Source organism: Canis aureus, chromosome 22 (genome assembly GCF_053574225.1).
Source record: "Canis aureus isolate CA01 chromosome 22, VMU_Caureus_v.1.0, whole genome shotgun sequence".
In the NCBI taxonomy this organism is placed as follows: domain Eukaryota; kingdom Metazoa; phylum Chordata; class Mammalia; order Carnivora; family Canidae; genus Canis; species Canis aureus.
Genome location: NC_135632.1, coordinates 15,381,103 through 15,396,178, shown reverse-complemented (window position 1 = coordinate 15,396,178; position 15,076 = coordinate 15,381,103). Strand labels below are relative to the sequence as shown.

Here is a 15,076-nt window from a genome sequence, read left to right as displayed (position 1 = left end):
ACAGGTTTAGAAAATCCTCTATTCATTTCCTCCAGTAAAAGGCAACCATGTGGTCTTGTCTTTCCCTGCCAGGTCTGTCCTGTTGGCAGTTCCAGTGAGGATCAGTATTAGGAACAGCATCTCCTCCTACTGAATAATGATTTCTATCCCTAGTTGCCAGCTCACCTGCAAATTCTTGTGCCCCAGTCCAAATCAGGCCTTTTCTTCTGGGGTACAATAATATGTTAAAATAATATAGATATCCTGCCAGGTTAAATCAAATGTTAGAGACACCTGGTGAAATCCATCTATAAACTTGGATGGATCCTCTGAGTATCATCCTAATTGTTGTTTTATTTGAGCCAGATCTGACATAGAAAATGAGCAATGTACCTTAATTGTGCTCATTTCCCCATTTGCTACTTCCCACGGTGGGTACAATGCTGCCTTAGTCTGAGTATTTGGTAGATATGATGTTCTGCTTCTAGTATGTCCCACTGGGCTTTGAGCAGAAGGTTCCAAAGGTTTATGTGGAGGGGGAGTTACTAAGGGACCTCGACTCGCTTTGGGCTTATTTTGACTTTTTCTTCTGCTGATTATCTTATTTGTCTGACTCAATTGGTTTCTTTGATTGGGGTGGCCTGTAAACAATCATTGTGGGGATCCCTGGGTGGCTCAGTGGTTTAGCGCCTGCCTTTGGCCCAGGGCATGATCCTGGAGTCCCGGGATCGAGTCCCACATTGGGCTCCCAGCATGGAGCCTGCTTCTCCTTCTGCCTGTGTCACTGCTTCTCTCTCTCTCTCTCTCTCTCTCATGAATAAAGAAAATCTGTAAAATAATAATAAACAAACAAACAACATTGTATGAAAAATCTAAAAGTGAGGGGCCCTAGAATCTTGGCGGATACATCCTACAAGTCTCTCTTAGATTAAGATCCTGACTCAGTGCCATAAAGGCTTGGATATAGGGCACTTTGGTCCATTTTCCCTGATACCTGCAAAAAAGGTCTAATTGATAAATAGTATTGAAGCTTAAAGACGCACTAATGAGCCATTTTTCATCATCCTCCAGAGAATATTGAAGCCAGGCATTGTTACAGAAAAAGATGAGGCACTTATTTAAATCCTGTTGTCCAAATTGATTCCACTGTGCTATGAGACAGCCCAAAGAGTAATCCTTTGGGACTGAGGAAGTTGATTCCGTAGTTAATCCCCCTATAAAGAGGAGAGTGCATTAACTAAGAGTCCATTACCAAAATTTCCCTCCACTTCTGAATGGCACACCATCAGAATATTGCTTCCTGGGGTTCAGAGTGGTGGGAAATGCTCCTTATTCTTGACTCTTTGTGTACCTGAGAAAGGGTGTCAGCCTTCCTTCACTTCTCCATTGCATTCTAGGCTATAGTGGCTGCTGGTGAACAGACTGAAACGCCACAGGGATTGGGGCTGCCTCTTTAACATTTTGAGGGAGTCAATATATTTGGTAACCAAATATAATAAGGGTATAATAATACCCTTTGTAAACATAGGTCTAGTATGAATGGATGGGGTAGAGGTCCTAACCTTTGTTAAGAAGGGGCAACTATTTTGTATTGTATTAAGCATCATATATCTAAGCTGAAAGTACTTTCAATTTAAGAGCAGGACCAAGAATGCCAAATAACCCTTGGGTAAGGATAAATGAGAGACATGAAAAAAACAAGAGTGTGGAACTCCTATTTAATCTGGGTAACTTTCTTGGAGTCTTTATCCATGACCCAGCCCCAAGAGAGCGGTCCCTTATTAGGTGAGTAGCACAACTACACAATAGCTCTGATTAGTCCCTTTCAAGAAGCATGCTTCCAGATGTATCTTGGATTTTATACTTATCAAGGGATCACACTGGGTTATTCAGGAAAAAACCCTACATGAGAGTTGTGAGATTGATGGTTGTCCAAACAACTTATGTGGCTGTCCTCTGCCTGATAAGAATACATGAATTAAAAGAACAGAAAAAACAAGGAGAATCTGATTTCTGAGCCTAATGCCATCATAGCCAAAGTAATACTGTCTAGTGGGGCAGCAGGGTCCATCCTTTCCCATAGTGTAGCCACCAGCAAGAGGTTCTCCCCTGAGCACTCAAGCAGGACACTTTCCAAAGGGTCATACTATTCAGAACATCTCCAGAAAAGAACAAGTAAGAAGTAGAGGCTGGAGAAATAAAAGAGACTTACCAAGCTGTACAAAATCTTTTGGATTCACTCCATAATCCCTGTATAGAACACTAAAAGTATTACAGGGTTGCTGAGCACAATGGTCAAGGCCTTAGTAAGTTTATTTAAGTACCATGGGGATAGGACCCATGGACAAAAAAAGAGTCATATGGATTGATATGAGTAGGGTTATATGGATTGATAAGTATCTGTTAAATAGAGGACATTAGATTAGATATTGAGTCTGGGAAGTCCAGGAACTTGAATTCAATTTTTAGAAGTCAAAACAGGGAAGAAATCAGAAGTCCAAGAAGCTGATTCTTAACTAAGTACGGAACAGCCAAGAGTCTTATGTTTCCTATTAGGTCAGGACTAGAGGTCTGAGTATAGATGAGCCTGAGCCTAAGGATGTGGATGGTGACATGGTCTTGCTAAGTAAGCTAAAAGAATGAAAAGATGGGGAGACAACCTCAGATTAGGGAAAGTGTGAGGGAGTAGGTGACAGACAGTTTTTTCCACTAAAAATTTCTTTGGGCCCTGGTATCCCAAAGAAAGTAGCAAAACTCAGCCAACTCAAGTTTTAACACTGTCTTTTCTTTGTATAATCTCTACCTAAATTCCAGTTTGTTGTTCAGTGTGCCTCCTATATGCTGAGGAATGTTAAAGTCCATGAGGGCATGCTCACTGCTGTATCCTCAACATAATCCCTAGGAGAGTGGCACTCAACAAGCATTTGCTGAATGGATCAATAGATATATGGTGTGGATAGATGTACGAATCTGTATTGATCCACTATCCAGTGCCCACTCCTTCTTCCCACAGTGATCTGTGATTCCCTCTGTGATAGGTCCATTTCTCCAACCATCTGCCTCTTCATAGTTCTGAAGGTCCTTAGTCATTTGGCTAAAATGCCGTAGCTCTGGAGACTAGGTACTTATTAACTAAACCGTTGTACCACTTATTCTTATAGCCTTAAATTAATTTGGGTTAATTCTTAACTGTTTCCTTTCTGTACATATGTCATTTAATGGTTTGCCTTTATCTGATTTTCCTCAATTTCCTGTGCATTTGTGGTTTCCTACAGGAGCTCTCTACCAGAGGCCTCAGGCAACCATACCAAACGAGCGTGGGCATCTGAGTTTTCTCAGAGGACTCTCTAGGTGCTCTGGGCCTCATCCAACTGATGTCCATCCCAACATTCCCACCCAGGGTTATTTTTGCTAGAGGAGGAAGAATGCTCTCCCCAGATCCAGTTCTTGGGGAAAAGAAGGATTGTTGATCTAGCCAGAGCCCACAAGCAAGGAAGATCACTCTGTAGCAACTAAAGGTGGGTGACTTGCTTTTTCTCCAGTTCAGTGAAAGTGGTCCATGTCTGCTTGCTTTCCCATTAATTTCATAAGTGTGTTTTTTCCATGTGATCTCTGGCATAAAAAGGAAGGAAATATTTTTGAATTGATAGAGTAAGCTTCATAGGGAACCAAGAGTTCATCCATCATTGACTTCCCAACCTCTAGCATAGTGCCTGATAGGTAGATGTTCAATAAATGTTTGATGCAAGAAGGAAAGGACAGTAGGAGGGAAGGAGGGAAAGAGAGAGAAGGGATTGGAGAATGGGCATAAATGGAAAGAATGTTCATGTATTTTTCAGAAATAATGTGATGATAACATAGTAGTGTTTCCAAAGTTAAGTAAGTGCACTATCACTGATACCTAAAATATATTAGGTCATTTTGCAAAATGAAGGATGTATTTATAAAGATAAAGTAATAGTAACAGCCAGAACAACAATAAATGTACTACTTGGAGCATAAGCATAAAGATAACAGCAGGGATCATAGTTTAAGATAAATTCAAAACTCTATAATGTAACATCTATTTGTTCTATTTATGCCAACAACCAAGAACTTTATGTATAAATGCAAGCTGATCATGGAGTGATAGAATTGACTATAACTGCTTGGCTTAGTATTTAGAAAAGGTTAACCAGTTAGAAATGGTGTGCTGAGGAAATTTACAAATGTCTAAGCTTCCTGCTGTTGAGGGGGATTAACCACACAGTAATTCAACAATGCTCAAAAGCATTTAATACGTCAAGGAAAAACATCTCAGTGTGTGGTGGGGGAGGGGGGGCAAAAAAGATGAAGGAAATTAGCTTTTTTTTTTTTTTTTTAAGTATCAGTCTTTTATTTATTTGAGATCATACTGGCTATACAGTTGAAGTCCAGCAAGCCAGTCTAGGTGACACATACTTTGCAAAAGAACACACCACAGTGGCAGAAGTAGAGGGAAATAATTAAGACATATAATTTTTATAAAATCAGGATCTTCTAACTAAGGGATTATTTCTTTAGCAATTCAAATAGCAACATACATTAAAGTTCATAATATTAGGAAAAGCCACTATAATTTCATGTTATTTTAATTTGGGAAAAATAAAATATAACCTAGGAGAAAATCTAAAAACATCTCTAAAGCAAATTCAGAGAAGCTTTCTCTTGCCCACCTGTGCAAAGATTGTGTCATTGAGGTGTCTAATTTGGTTTGAAGGGTTTGCCGGAGTAATTTAGACCATCATCATCAGCACAATTGTATTCTAAAAGAAAACTGTTGGTAACATGACTAGCAAAAACAAGAAACAAAAAACAAAAGCCAAACCCACCATCTTATTTGCTGTGGGTTGTTCCCAAAGTTATAATAATATGATCCAGGCTTTCCATGTACAATACATTTTACCTGTGAAACTGACTAGTGCCAGAGTTCAGTAAATCCCAAACTTCAGTCAGGGATAATTTTTACCCTACCTTTTACCAGGCGTACTGCTACTGACGTGTTTTTTCTCTAAGTAATATTAAGTTTTGTTTTTGTTTTTTTAAGATTTTATTTTTAAGTAATCTCTCCACCCAATGTGGTGCTTGAACTCACAATCCCAAGACCAAGAATCACATGCTGAGCCAGCCAAGTGCCCCAAGTCAAGTTAGTTTTTTGACCTACATTTTTAAAAAAAGATTTTATTTATTTGTTCATCAGGGACACAGAGAGGCAGAGACACAGGCAGAGAGAGAAGCAGACCATCCGCAGGGAGCCCGATGTGGGACTCGATCCCAGGACTCTGGGATCATGTCCTGAGCAAAGGCAGATGCTCAAACGTTGAGCCATCCAGGCATCCCTTGACCTAAATATTTTTATAAGGAAACTTAGTGGATGTTACCACCTAAAATCATCTCAGGCATTCTTTGGAAAATACTTCAATCACGTAGTAATAATCATAATCATAATCATAATCATAATCATAATCATAATAGTGATGATAAGTTAAGACTATTTCCAAACTAATTCTGTGAAATAGAGACAGATTGGTAGGGAAGAAATCAGAGTCCTTAGAGCTCATGGGAAAATGTTGGGGTAAATCATATGCTCAGATTACAGTTTATTCTTTGAGGCTTTATTTAAGAAGTGAGTTAATATTTACATGACATTGAACTTCAAAGTCCAGGCAATAAAGTGGAAAAAAGAGTGAGAGAAAAACAGTTTGTGTCACTTCCTTGCTCTTCCTTGCCCTGTGGTGAGCCACTGGAGAAAACCAAAGCGGAGGGCTTGGGTCTTAAATTACCAGAGTTGAATAATTTCTTATTAAGTTATTAAAATTTATTCTGCTGAAATGCATGTGTTATGTTACCTAACTCACCTTATACTATTCTTGGTGGAGTTTGATTATGTCTTTAAATAGTAATCTTTCCTTAGTGCGAAATTCTTTGCCTTTTTTTGTAGGGATGCAGTCTCTGGTCATGTGTGTCTTTGCCATGATATTCTTGACTTATAGAAAAGAGTGCTGCTATTATAACAAAGTAGGACATTATTTATCTGTATGAGGCAATGAACATTACCAGTTTTCTCAAGTACTTCCTTTCTGATTCTTCTTGTTGAGGGGTTTTCACTCATTCCTGACTTTTAAATTAGGGCAGCCTCATACATAACACTAGCAAGATGGACAAGGGATGGGCCATGTAGAAGACATCATTCTGGGCTTGACTCAAAGGGAATCATCATGCCCGAGAAAGTAGTAAACCAGTGGCTACCTGAAGGGAAGCCACTACTTGCATTTTAAAATCATCATGTAGTGGCATCTGGATAGCTCAGTTGGTTAAGTGTCTGACTCTTAATTTGGCTTAGGTCATGATCTCAGGGTTGTGGGATGGAACCCCGAGTCACGACCCTCTGATCTCCACACAGTGGGGAGACTGCTTGCAATTCTCTCTCTCTCTCTCTCTCTTCACCCTCTGGTCCTCCCCCACCCCCTACCCCAAAGTAAATAAATAAATCTTGAAAAAATAAAGTCTGGTCATGTAGTATTTTGAGATTGCATGTGTTTAGATACATTTGGAAATGTTAGGCCCCATAAAAGGTCCCTTTAAAGTCAGGCTCCATAGTTTGACAGGTCTATGTGTTCATTTTTTATTTTTTAAAGATTTTATTCATTCATGAGAGACACAGAAAGAGAGAGGCAGAGACATAGACAGAGGGAGAAGCAGGCTCCCTGCAGAGAGCCTGATGCAGGACTCAATCCAGGACCCCAGGATCACTACCTGAGCCAAAGGCAGACACTCAACCACTGAGCACCCAGACATCTCTAAGTAATTCCAGTTTAATAGTGAGAAAAACATCAGACAAACCCAAATTGAAGGAAATTGTATAAATAATTGACCCAATATTCCTCAAAACTATCAGAGTCTTCAAAAACGAGGAAAGTATAAGAAGCTATCTATCGCAGCCCAGGGGAGCCTAAGGAGACATGACAACTGAGTGTAATGTGCTCATCCTGAATGCTTTCCAAGAACAACAACAAAGAGACATTACTTAAAAACCAAGGAAATGTGACTATGGACTTTAGTTAAAAATGATGTATCACTATTGATTCAATAGTGATGGCAAGCTTACCACACTAATGTAAGGTGTTACCAGTAGAGGAAAGTTGAGTGTTGGGTATATGAGGATTCTCTCTACAATCTTCTCAACTTTCCTCTAAACCTAAAACTAAAATGAAAAGTTTATTTTAAAAAAGCTGTTATATGCTACTGATGAATTAGTGAGCTCTACATCTGAAACGAATGGAGTACTATATGTTGGCTAACTGAATTTAAATTTAAAAAGAAGAAATAAAGCTAACTTCCAGAGAAACCACTCTGGAAAACTACTGAGACTCTCTGTGGCTCCCAATATTTCCTGAAAATCCTAGGGAAACTTTATAAGCACATCCAGAATTAGTTTGTGCTTTTGGGGCTCAGCAGTTGAGCATCTGCCTTCGGCCCAGCGTGTGATCCCGGATTCCTGAGATCGAGTTCCACATCGGGCTTCCTGCATGGACCCTGCTTCTCCCTCTGCCTGTGTCTCTGCCTCTCTCTGTGTCTCTCATGAATAAATAAATAAAATCTTTAAAAAAAATAAAAATGTAAAAACAAAACAAAACATGGTGAGCAGAAATAACTTTAAAAGCTCACCCCATCCCCTCCCCAAGTTCGCCTCTCAAACTGAGTTCAGCAGCACCAGTTTAGTGACATGTCCGTATGTTCTCCTTGGGTCTCTACTTGCCTGGGAGAGAGCAGTAATCATACAATCAGAATATGATCCATGCTGGTTGTTTGTTTTTAATTTTAAGAACCAAGCTCTAGATGAAGCACAAACAATTCTATTTCTAGAACAAACCATAAAAATTATAAACCTCGGTGCCATGTAACAGTGACAGGAAGGGGGCCAAGCATTAGGGATGGGGCAGAGGAGAGCAGAAGAAGAAGGACATACAAAGTGGCTTAATTTCCTTGTCTATGAGAAAGGAAGCCACACGAAGCCACTTTACACTGATAGGTCAAGAACTAGAAAATTATACTTAAACTTCTGTTGCTTTCCTTTTGATTGGACAGCTTTTGCAACTGTTTAAATTTTTAAAAACCAGGTACATGTTATCATATTTAAAAATTTTAGAAAACTGGTTTGAATAGAAAATCTGTAAAGGGGAGATTGCCCGTTTATTGTAGAAGAGGGGCTGTACTGTCACCAGGAAGTTGGTTTGAGTCCCCTCTTTGTGTATGGGGATGTGCCCAGAGGTGAACGTGTCCAGTGTTGACTGCAGCCAGTGACCTCAAGGAGGTCTGGCCTTCCCGTCAGTGCTGAGTCACTGGCTGAACAGCAGCTGACACGCTCTCCTGACTATAAGGCACCACAGGTGCCCCCTCCGCTCAGCCTCAGACCTCAGGAACAGCCCCCTGGGAATCCAGCGGAGGTGCTGACAAGTCCAGCACAACCTCCCGGAAAGCCTTCCTCCACCTCCAGGGAACATGTGGTGGCTGTCCTGCTTTCTCTTTGTCCCCTTTTCTGATGATGTCATTCTCATCCGTTCCATGGAGCTGTTGGAGGACAGAACACAGCCTCTGGAACTAAAGGACCAGGATGAGAGGGTAGCCACATACTGTCTTGTCCAGGGGGACCTCATGCAGGGCACTCAGACCTTTTATGCCCTGTTTCCCTCCTACCCTCCCATAATATGCCCTCCCCATGTCTGTGGATTCTTTATTGTGTAGGAGACAGAGACACCTGGCTAGCCCAGCTGTGTCACCATCAGTTGATGTCTGGTGAGGGACCTTCTTTATAGCACCTTCCCTCTGGAAGTTGGCAGCAATGGGCCTTGTTTGGGTCAGACTAAGTGTAGACCTCACCTTTACCCAGCTCAGCTTTGGTGTTCACCTCTTCTCCAAGTGTGACTGTGTGCCTGCGAGCGTGTGTGTATGTTGCCCTGTAAAGATTTGGGAGAGGTTTCACTCTCAGGCCACTCTTCTTTGAATTCCTTTGGTAAAAGTGTTGTGGTAAACCAAGGCTGAGGCTGGGAGTGACTGGGTTTTTGCCTTCCCTAGATTCAGGCAGGAGAAAGGTCTAAGAAGCACTGAGCTAGTTGCAGACTGCTCTCACTGGCCACTGAACAAGTATCTCATGATCATGTGTCCTTGCTGGAGAGGATTCTTCTGGGAAGTCCTGTGAGTCAGGCAGGACCCCCAGAGTCCTCAGCTGGATGACTTCAAATGAGTCAAGTGCTTTTCTTGATGCCTGATGAATAAGTGGAAGATAATGCAGCTTGCCTTCCCTAGTCTCAAAGGCTTCTGACCCTTTGAAGGGGGCGGTCAGCGGTAGGGAAATGTGTCATCAACATTTCCCTTTGCTGACCCTTGTCTTTCCTGCAGACCCATGTCAAACACCGCCTCTGAGCAGCTTGACGTCTGGTTTCTGCTCTTATCTTGTTTTTCTTTTTCCTAATTTTTTTTTTTTTTTTTTTTTTTTAGATTCTAAATTGAATCACTCAGGGCTCTTGATGGTCTCCAAAATTAGTTGAATTTTCCTAGCCAGTTATTCAAATTCTGGCCCCTTCCCATTCTCCCATTTGGAACTCGCCCTGTCGTGCAACTGAATTCATTAGCTAACTATTTCCTATCACAGACGCCTTCACCCTTGTTTGTGCTTCTCCCTTGGTCTGGATGTACCCTGCCACCCCCACTCCTTACATTTTACTTTCTCTTCTTATGTAAATCTGGTCCAATACTGCTGATGCCCCTCCTGCTGCTCTGTGGAGCCTGCCCCAGCTGTTCCAGCCCCAGCCCTGGCCACTTCTTCAATCTCTGAGCCCATAGTCGTAACTGTATTTGTGACACCCTTGCACTTGGCACACACTGTTTGATGACTGTTAGCATCTTATCTGCCCGGTTTCTCCTTTGTGTTATGTGTCTTTCACTCCACTGTATTTCCAGAGTATTTCCAGAGCTTGGGATGGGCTATATAATGGGTGCTCCTTGATGTTTGCCCAAGATAAGGATGAAACAATCTGCCGCCCTGAGCAGTGCACTGAATGCTTGTTCCCAGAGCCCTTGGGTTCTAAAGGAGCCTGCAGCTTAGAGTTGAGGGAAGGGTTTAGAGAGAAGAAATCCAGAGGCGGTTGGGGTTATATATCTCTTCTTTGTTGCTTCGAATAACACTAATTTGAAAAAAAAATTATTGCTAAATATTTGAAAACCATTAGTCTCACTGTTATGTCCATCCTTAATGTGGTAAATGAACAGTAGGGGAAATTCATGCTCACCGGTGAAAGGAGTGCTTTTAGCACTGAGGAACCGCCAGGAAAGGAAGAATTTGGCCCAAAGAATGGGCACTTTACATAGTACCAAGAAAAAAAATGTCTGTCCTACAAAAAGGGATTTAATTAGACAACTGAACTTGCCAAGACCATCTGACTTCTAGAAGTTTGCATTTTTAAAAAATATTTATTTATTTATTTATGATAGACATAGAGAGAGAGGAAGTTTGCATTTTGGGTCACAAAACATCTCAAGTGATTAAAGCTCTATATTAAGGTGTCTAAGCAGTTAAGACTATCTGCTCTGGGCAAGCCCCCAAGAAGACAATGTAAAGCCCAGGCCAGTGAAGCTTTGTTTTTACGCAAAAGACAGAACCAAGGCCGCCCAGCTCAATAAAAAAGGGATGGGGTGGCATAAAGGCATAGGCAAAGTCAGGTGCAGCCAGTGCAGAAAACCTCAGAGAGAAGATTGCTCACCTGGTTGGTTGCTCACTTCAGGCTACCTCATCCCTGTTTCTCTTGCCTGTCTCTGTGTGCTCAAGATGGCTACTAACCCCAAATCTACAGGTCCTTCTGGTACCAGAGACCGTTACCATCTGATGGCAGACTGGCCACCCCTCAGATTCCATTTATAAGAGGGGGAGACCCTGGAGTTGACTGAGTCCAGCCCATGCTAAGTGGTCCATTCCCTGCCTAATCAGTGATGGTAGCAGGGTCACAATGAGATTAAGAAGCCCCAACAGTGCTGGCTGGCTGCAGGACATGAAGTATGGGAGTCTCAGCTTTCGGGGACAAGCAGAGTGTGGGTGGGGAAAAGGTAACTGGTGTTGCAGTCACCCCATGCCTAGCACTCTCTCATGGACACAGAGACACCTGACACTGTACTTTGCAGGAGGTTTCGGCACACATGTCTACTGTGCAAGCACAGCAATGGTGCAGGCAGGTATTTTCACTGACAGATTCCATCAATAATTGTAATGTTCTTCCTTCATCTGGAGGTGGCAACCTCAACTCCTTCCTTTGGTGTGGACTTTGCAGCATAGGATGGGGTCCGGTTGGCCAGTTTCTCAGTTTTAGCAACAGAGAAAGTAAAAAAAAATATGAGGACTTCACACAGTATAGTCACATTTTAAGTAAAGGGTAATGTTTGAAGTCAGCACGTAAGATGAAAGCATATTTAATCAAAATGTCTCTTGAAAATCCTCTAAATCACCCAATAAAGTATGGGACACATACATTTCTCAGTATGCCCTACCAGCCAGTTTTTCCTCTAGCACCAGAGCAGTCCTTTTTTTTTTTTTTTTTTTGGCTGACAACCAGGCAGTGTGGTTGGCTGGCATTCGGGGGCTGTGCTTTATGAAAAATCTGTAAATGTTAGATCCATTCTCAGCTAGAGAGAGCTGTATGCTAAAGAGGACCATGATAGCTGAGGACCCCTAGAGAAATGCAAGTTCCCCCTGAGACACCTCATCAGAAGAACGTAGTGGTGGAATATCCCATAACATTTAATCTTCTCCCTGCCCTGCCTCTTTCTACCCCTCCCCTCTCCTTCTTTCCTTCCTTCCTTCCTTCCTTCCTTCCTTCCTTCCTTCCTTCCTTCCTTCCTTCCTTCCCTCTATCTCCATCCCTCCCCTTCCTTCCCTCTATCTCCATCCCTCCCCTTCCTTCCCTCCCTCTCTCTTGATTGCTTTCTTTACTTTCTTTCATGGATATATAGTTAAATTGATGACTCTTTAGTTGTTTGCAGGATAAGATGTCACTGTAAAAGTACAGTACTTCAAAAAAAAAAAGTACAGTACTTCTGTTTGCCCATTTGGCATTTATGTATCTTTTCTCTCTGGGGATAAGGCACTCTTCCAGGCAGGGACAATGTCTTGTAGTTTGCAGCTTTTCCCCTTTACCTTCCCCAACCCTGGCTCCACCAAATGCAGCCCTTTGTACATACTGTGTCCTGCTTTCATGTCGTTTGCTTACTGGTTGATTTGAACCCTGCTATGCTTGGTTCCCCTACCTGAGAAATGAACCTTAACCAAGGAGGAAAAAGGGTGCATAAAAACAACACTTCTCTGATTGTGAGGGATTAGCTAATTATGGAAGGCTCATCCTTCAGATCATCTCCCTAAAAATGAAAAAATGGATTGGATCAGTGGTTTTGAACTTGGCCATCCATAAGAATCACCTGGAGAGAACAGATTCTGATTCGGTAGCTGGTGAGCAGGTCACAAATCTGCATTTCTAGCACCATGGCTGCTGCTGCTGCCTCATCCCCAACCAGTGTTGATGTTTCCAGTGGGCAAGACCACACTGTACATCATGGGGAAGGGCTGTGATTGGAGGAACAGTCCCATGTCCTTGTGAATGAACAAAGGATTGCAGACTCCTCAGCACTTGGCATGTAGGTTTCTTGTACAGGCAAAATGACTTAACATTTGCAGAGTGTTTAGAGCAATGCCTGACACAAAGTGAATGCCATGCAACTGTTTTTAAGTAACAGTACTTTTGAAAGCACATGCCAGTTATCCACTAGTATACTCCTACACCTCTGAAAACATGAAATCAGCTTCCTCAGATGCAGGTGGAATCTTGGGTGGTGACAGCTGGAAAACAAAATAAGAAGCAGCATGAATGTTACTCGTGATAACTTTACCTGCTCAGGAGCACAGACAGCCCACGGGATCTGAACCACATCTGTTGTCCCAGAGGGCATGTTGCCTTGGCTGGGCTGGAAGAGACAGGAACAAATGCACAAGCATAAGCCTCCCATGATGGGCCCCCAGGACCATCACTATTCTTTGCCCCAGGATAGGCCTCTGCTAAGCTCTGTTGTACATTGAACCTGCTCCTAGTCACTATAGACCACATTACTCGTGTTCCATCACAACAGGTATCACTATTTGAGATGATCTGATTGATGCGGATCTATTTGTTATGTCTTCCCCACTAGAATGTAAATGTCCCCATCTCATTCCCTGTACATTCCAGCACCAAGCACAGTGTTTGACATAGCAGTCGCTCCATAAATGTTTGTTGAATGCATGCACCATGATAGTGACCAAGAGTGTGGAATCAAAGGGGGAAACTATAATACTTTGTTTTGCTTATCATCACTATTCTATCATTTCTGTAGGCTGGAAGCTGCTTCCCAAAAGCAGAGGGTCTGAAGGCAGATTGTCCTGGGTGGGAACCGTGGGAAAGGGGCCTTCCCATCTTGCCTCTCAGCCCTTGCCTGACTGCCTTCCAATGGGACATTTGTCTAAAAGTCTTAATACAGGGATGCAAAATAAATAAATAAATAAATAAAAAAATACAGGGACGCCTGGGTATCTCAGTGGTTGAGCATCTGCCTTTAGCTCAGGTCATGATCCTGGGGTCCTGGGATTGAGTCCCACATCAGGATCCCCCATAGGGAGCCTGCTTCTTCCTCTGCCTATGTCTCTGCCTCTCTCTCTGTATCTCTCAGAATAAACAAATAAAAAATCTTTAAAAAAAACAAATTAGAAGTCTTAGTGCAAAGTATAAGGTAGCTGGTGCCTGGACAACCCTTATTCTTAGAAATACTCACATACTCTAGATGGGAGGCACAAAACCCAAGCCACTTGTGCTTCCCTGACAGAGCAACTGGCATGCTTTTCAACTTACTTCTCTTGACTATTGATTATAAAATTTACTGTCTTATATAATGAGTTGGAACATGGGCTGAGCATCTCAGTAGCTCAGATCAGAGAGAAAATTCTTAATTGGGGGCGGGGAGGGTCACAGATGAACTCATAAGTACAGTGAACCCCAGCTTTTGGGCAGTGTTTCTCACTAGGACCCTAGTTGGCATCTGAGCTGGGATACAGGTTGTGTGGTGGGACTGTCTCACACAGGCAGACAGTTAAATCCCTTGTCCCTGGGGAACTAAATTTTGACAACCAAAAACAAAATGCCGTCAAGCATCCCCTGGGGGTGACTGCCCCATTGGAAAACTGCTAGTTAGAGGACAGTAAATTGCTTCATTTTACTTAAATGGGCGTTTTAGCATCATCTTGTTCGGGCAGCTTTAAAAAGTAATTTTCAATTACAGAAGTAATACATTCATTCTCTTTGTAAAAATAGATTCTAGATCAAGCTGGTCTCCTTTGACGCCCACTTCCAGTTTGAGTCACTGCCCCACCTCTCAGAGGAAACACGCACAACCGATATGGTTTCCATCCTTCCAGACCCATTTCTATATGTTTCCGTATTTTTAGAGAAACCTGTATCCACATATAGTGGAGTGTCGTTGGGAGTGTGTTTGTGCTGGATATTTCATCTGCAACTGGAGATTTTCACTCAGCAATACGTGTTAAAGACCCCTGCATGTCTGAACACGCAGCAACGCCTCATTTTTTGCAGCGGCTGCACGCACTTTACCGTGTCGAAGGGCCTCTGAGCAGAGAGCTGTAAAGGAAATTACTACCCTAGATGAGGCGTTGCCTGTGGTCTGGTCACAGGACCAGATTAGACAAAAGCTGAGGTCATTTTGAATCATTGCCTCCAACCCTGCTGCTGTCCGTAGAACAAAGCAGTGCCTTGACTTGAATTTGGAAGTAGTATCTCTGAGCCCAGCTTTTCTGGCTGGTATATAAACCCAGCTCACTGAGTCTTCTGTGCTGAAATGGATTCATTTTCTTCCTTAGCATCTAGTGCCACTTTCTGTCAAAAAGCTCTGGTTTTGGGATCCCTGGGTGGCGCAGTGGTTTAGCGCCTGCCTTTGGCCCAGGGCGCGATCCTGGAGACCCGGGATCGAATCCCACGTCGGGCCCCCGGTGCAT

At 42.5% G+C, this 15,076-nt stretch overlaps 1 protein-coding gene across 15 annotated transcripts in view; it reads left to right on the top strand.

Moving 5' to 3' along the window:
- ZBTB38 (zinc finger and BTB domain containing 38) overlaps nucleotides 1–15,076 on the top strand; it is a 132,720-nt gene that overhangs the window by 8,385 nt on the left and 109,259 nt on the right. For all 15 annotated transcript variants that reach the window (XR_013361101.1, XR_013361103.1, XR_013361098.1 and 12 more), the window contains exon 2: nucleotides 3,255–3,497. The gene's annotated coding sequence lies outside the window, so the exon portion shown is untranslated. The remainder of the gene's footprint in view (nucleotides 1–3,254; nucleotides 3,498–15,076) is intronic.